This window comes from Phragmites australis, chromosome 13 (assembly GCF_958298935.1).
Source record: "Phragmites australis chromosome 13, lpPhrAust1.1, whole genome shotgun sequence".
Classification (NCBI taxonomy): Eukaryota; Viridiplantae; Streptophyta; class Magnoliopsida; order Poales; family Poaceae; genus Phragmites; species Phragmites australis.
This window is the reverse complement of record NC_084933.1, coordinates 7,029,009-7,035,236: the sequence shown is the minus strand read 5'-3', so window position 1 is coordinate 7,035,236 and position 6,228 is coordinate 7,029,009.

Genomic DNA, 6,228 nt, shown 5'->3' with positions numbered 1-6,228 from the left:
TTGACATAGTTCTTGTTGCTTTATATTACTCTAGTGACCTCTAGTTTAAATTCTATAAGTTTTATTTGATCACTAAGCCATTAGTTTTAAAACCGTCTATTCACCTCCTGTCTAGTTTGCATCCTTGATCCTACAAATAGTATCAGAGCCTAGGACTTTTTTATAGCGAATTTAACCATCTCGGTGTAGGATTATGGCTAGTAATGCTCATGTAAATCTCGAGAAGTCACTGTTCTTTGAGGAGTAAAACTATGCCTATTGGAAGGCTAGAATGACCGTTTATCTTAAGGCTATGAGCGGTAAACTATGTGATATAGTGGATAAGGATTTTGCAATTCTTGATCATAGTAATCGTACCATTGAAGATAGGGATAATACTCTTGCAAATGCTCGAGTTATGAATACCTTTTATGGTGCTTTAGATCTCAATGATTTTAATAGGATTTGCAAGCTTGAGACCGCTCGTGAAATTTGGAGAAGGCTAAACGAAATTTATGAAGGGACAACCATTATTAAGGATGCAGAACTTTTTGTGTACTAAGGGAAACTTGAGAAATTTGCTATGTTACCAAATGAAAGCATTGTCAAAATTCAATCGTTTAAACAACATAATGAATGTGCTCAAGGGGCTTGGTATGGATGTATCCGATGTTGATTTCTCTCATAAATTTCTTAGAGCTTTGCTAACCAAATATGACACTATTGTGGCTTTGCTTATGAGATCTAAATTTAAGGATACAACTCCAATGTAAATCTTGAGTGAAATGGTCACTCATGACATTTTTTAAAATCACGAGAAGATCTTCATGATGATGCTACCGATGCTAAGAAGAAAAATGTTGCATTCAAGGCTGGCTCAAGCATCAAGAGACAAAGATGATCATGAAGAGAGTGATGATGAAGATGGTGATTAAAAAATGGCTTTGTTTGTGATAAAATTCAAGAAATTCATAAAGAAAGAAAAAATATCAAGGTGGATATAGTAAAAAGGTACAATATTCCAAAGTAAATCCCTTTGAAGAAAGAATGTGTTTTGAATGTGACGAAAAGGGACATATACCACATATTGCAAGAACAAAGAAGAAGAAAGATATACCAAGAAGGAGAAGGAGAGTGACCGCAAGAAGGTATTAAAAAAATACTGCAAGAAGAAGAAAGATGGCCAAACATGCTATGTTGGGTGGGATTTAGATACAAGCCCAAGCTCCAACTCCAATGAAGGAGGCACATTCGTTCTTCTCCACAACTTTTATCAAAAGGGTCTTGCCGGTGTAGCCATCAAGGATGCACCTTCACTCTTCTCCACACCTTTTTGTCTCATGGCAAAATGTGACTCTAAGGTATTATATGATAAAGATGATTATTCATATGACAATCTTGTTGAATTGATAAATGGTTTTAATGACTTCATGAGCAAAGAAAGAACAAAGCTTAAGGAAGTGAATAGAAAATACACTTCTCTTCAAGAATCCTATGAGGAGCTAAAAACGTTTCATGAGGGCCTAAAAGAAACTCATGAGATGATTAAGGAAGCTCATGACTCTCTTGTTGCTCATGAATAAAACTAAGGTAGAGATGAGTATCTCTTGTAATATTCTAGATGATCTGTCTACTTCATTGTTTATGAGTACATCGACCTTGCATGATGATTTGCTTAGTTTGCCTAAAATTATATCTTGCATGATTCTTTTATTGTTGATGAGAACAATAAATTAAAAGAAAAAGTTGAAAAACTAACAAATGATCTAGCAAGATGCTATGTTGGAGAATCTAAAATTAGACAAATATTGAATAGTTAAAGATTCTCCATCAAGAAGGAAGGCCTTGTGTATGTTCCTAAGAAGGGTAAGAAAGCATTCATCCATTACAAAACCACCTTTGAGAAGAGTAACGGTTATTGCATAAAATGCAAGAAAATGGGCGTGTTGAAAAAGATTGTAAAAATATTAAGGATAATTCATATGCATCTTTTGATTCATGCTATGTTCTTAAGAGATATTCAAATAGTAGTGTTAAAGCTAGATTTGTTGGCACTTCTATAATTGGTGCTATAAATATTGTTATTTAGGTGCTTAAAGTCTTGATAACTAACACCCAAGGACCCAAATAAGTTTGGGTAACTAAAAATATTTAACTTTGTTTTATAAGTAAACTACAAGTCTTGTGAGAGGCATTGGATGCTAGATAGTGAGTGCACTCAACGTATGACCAGAAATCAAAGGATGTTCACATCTATGAGCAATGATGGATTGGAATATGACAAAATCACTTTTGAAGATAATAGCAAAGAAAAGGTAAAATGTTTAGGTAAAATTGTTATCTCAAATGATTTGTTTATTTCAAATATCTTGCTAGTTGAATCTTTAAATTTTAACTTATTATCTGCTGCTCAATTATGTGATCTTGATCTTTCATGCATATTCACTTCTAATGATGTGATAATATCTAGCATGAAGGATAATAGTGTAGTTTTTAAAGGCTTTAGACATGTTAATCTTTATCTAGTTGATTTCTCTTCTAATGATGCAGGCCTAAGCATATGTTTATTTACAAAGTCATCAAAAGGTTAGCTTTGACATAAAAGACTTGATCATGTTGGCATGAAATTATGAATCAACTAAGTCGGTCATTGAAACATGATCTAGTAGTAGGGTTAATAGATGTGAAATTTAAGAAGAACAAATATGTAACGCTAGTCAATCCGGAAAGCAAGTAGAAAATTCACATCTGTACAAAAGCTCTAAGTCAATCTCAAGACCATTGAAATTATTACATATGGATTTATTTGGTACAACCACATATTTTAGTATTGGAGGTAATAGCTATTTTCTTGTCATTGTTGATGATTTTTCTAGATATACTTGAGTATTCTTTTTACATGATAAGACTATTGTATTTAATACTTTGAAAAGTTTTGCTAATAGGGCCGAAAATGAATTTGAGTTTAAAGTCAGTAAAGTGAGAAGTGATAATTGCTCTGAATTTAAGAACACAAAGGTTGAGGATTTTTGTGAAGAAAAGGGAATCAAGAATGAATTCGCGCCCAAATACACTTTGGAGCAAAATGGAGTAGTTGAAAGGAAGAATCAGACTCTAATTGATATGTCAAAATCAATGCTTTCGAAATATAATGTTACAGATAATTTTTGGGCTAAAGTTATTAATACCATTTGCCATTCATCAAATAGATTATATTGCCACCGATTATTGAAGATGACTCCATATGAGCTCCTTATTAGAAGAAAACCAAACATCTCATATTTTTTGGGTATTTGAATGTAAATGCTACATACTAAAGAAAGATACTCGTTTATCAAAATTTCAAAAAAATGTGACGAAGGTTTCTTACTTGGTTATTCTTCTATTAGTGAAGTCTATCGTGTCTACAACCAAAATTCCAGTTTGATTGAAGAGATACATGATGTTGAATTTGATGAAACTAATGGCTCTCAAGAAGAACAAGAGAATTTGGATGATGCAGATAATGAGGGTTTGAGAAGAGCTACCAAGAATACGTCTAGGTAGCATCAAGCCAAAGGATGAAGGTGAACAAGAAGATGATTCATCTAGCTCAATTCGGACCATTCCATCTATGTCACATACAGTACCTAGTACAAGTAAATGGGTGTTCAAGATTAAGACCATGTCAGATGGTTCTATTGAGAGATATAAAGCTCATCTTGTTGCTAGAGGTTTTCAGTAGACTCAGGGGCAAGATTATGATGAGACATTTGCTCCTGTTGCTCACATGACTATTGTCCATACTCTGATTGTCGTAGCTGCTACTTGTTCTTGGACTATCTCTCAGATGGATGTAAAAAATGTTTTTCTTCATGGCGATTACATGAGGAAGTCTATATGCAGTGTCACGTCCCAAAATTCATAATTACATAATTAAGCATTATGTTTAATTTTGTGTAATTTTATTTTGTAACTCTAGAGCAATTTGTTTAAAGTCATTCGGATGAGAGAAAGAAATCCGGAGAGAAAAGAATAAAAATTCGCAGCTAAAACGGACTTTTTCTCTAACATGTGGGACCCACACCCAGTCCCACACCCCTCTCCCTCACATGCAGCCCACCTGCTCCCCCTCTCACTCCCTCAGCTCACTCTCCCCCACCGTGCAGCACACAGGAGCAGCAGCTCCTCCCTCCTCCCTCACACTCACTCTCTCTTTCTCCCTCAAATCCCACCTCTAGAGTAAGATTCGAGGTGAGTATGTGGTACCATCGTGATCATGAGCTCCTATACTACGCACCCGTCCAATTCCTTTTGTTTTCTCGAAGGTTTTGGGCCAGATTTGATGTCTTTTGGTGTTAATGGTTGAAACATGAGGAACACCGGCGTTCATCCTTCTCCCGAGCGATTTCCCTCTGTTTCCTTCTTCACCCGGTGGTCAACAACCTCGACAAAGACCCTTGGGTGAGTCCCTTAGGCTTACATGTCAAGAATCCGTGTTTTGGTTGGATAGATTTCAAATTTGGAGCTAAGGTTGTGAAGTTCTAGTGTTCTTGAGCATTGAAGGCAATAGCCGAGTTTTGATCGATTTCGGCTTATACGTGTGGTCCTATGGGGTAGAGGAGGTCAAGTGGGTGCTCTAGGTCCAAATCCCCACCCCAAAAGTCATCAGAATCACCGGAATCATCACCGGTGAGCTCATCTAGTGCCCTCGGCTGCTCCCAGTGGTCTAACCGCGCTTTTCGGCGGTCTGACCATCGTTCCAGGAGTCCGACCGCCCCTCAGGCTGGTCTGACGGCCAGAACCCAAATCTCTCTACATGCCGGTAGTCTGATCACGATTTTCGATGGTCTGACTACAACTCTCGGCGGTCTGACTGCCCCTGTTGGCGGTCTGACCGTGGTCAACTCAGCAAAACCGTTTTCAGCACATTTTACTGTTGGCTGAAACTTGTAAAATTCATAATAAATTCTCTGTAGCCCCACAAATCATAAAACCAATTTTTTTGGTTTCATAATAAACTAATCTACCTATTAAAAATGTCCCCATACATTAAATAATTAATTAATTTTCTAAGATTTATTAATTAAGTTAAAGCTTCATTAATTCACCATTAATTCATCGCAAGTCCAAAATGGGTGAAACCAATTTTGCTAGTCTTCTTATAACTTGTTCTATCTAGAAAAAATGTTTTCAGACATTATAAGGCATAATTTTAAGGTATTTCATCATATGCATTTTGTGGCATACATATTTGCATTTCATTCATACTCATCATTACATGCGTTCTTCTTTAGTGAATGAAGAACCGAAGTGTGACGCGAGTGTGAACGAAGGTGGTAGTGAGCTCCTGCATTTTTGTGAATTCTGTGCAGGGAGTGTAAGGCAAACCCAAGAGTAGCAAGGAAAGCAACTAAGCATATTGCACCTTTGTTCAATTGAATGAAGTCTAAAATTTATGAACTATGCTTATGTCTGTTTGCATGTGTCGATTAGAGATTGGGTACAAGTGGGTAGATCCTATGTTGAATGCATTACTTCTACCTTGAATTGTTGTTCATTCTTTCCTTGTCGCCATGAGTATGTTGTCGGTGTCTAGATTACAAGTTAAATCTAAATGCTTAGCAATGTATAGGTCATTCGGTAGAAGTTGAGCTGTGAATTGTTTCATCGTTCGTGAGCATAGGCATTATTTACTTCCGTAATGATCACAATGTTGGATATATGTTGATGATGGTTGGATGAGTGGTGAGTATGAGCATGCTTCTGTCCATCTGCATCGTTTGTGGTTGATGGTTGGATATATGGGAGATGGTTGAGTTGGTCTTTGTTACATTTATGCTCATAATAGTTCCAGTTATTTATGTTCAATTGGTTATGGCAGGATAGAGTTATGTTGTTGTTGGTTGATTTAGTTGCTCACATCTATGGGTCTAGGTTGCTTACCGCTTATGTTTAACTTAACCATGTGGCTTTTCCTTGCTAATGGCTCAATACATAATCCTTGAAGTCGAGCTATGTATATGTGCTCCTTATGGTTTAAGTCTTGCGAGTACCTTCGTACTCATGCCTGCGTTTTCAAATGCTGCTGTTGAGGAAGAGCCGGTGTTTGGCTACTTCGTGCCTGTCGTTCTAGGTGGCGGGCAAGAGTAGTTCATCCTACTCTTGGAGGTCGTGCTTTTGGGCATGTGGCTCCACTCTTTTTTGTTGTATTGGTTTATGTTTTCGCTGCGTAGATGTTGTTGTCTTTTGTTGTAAAGTGGTGTAAAT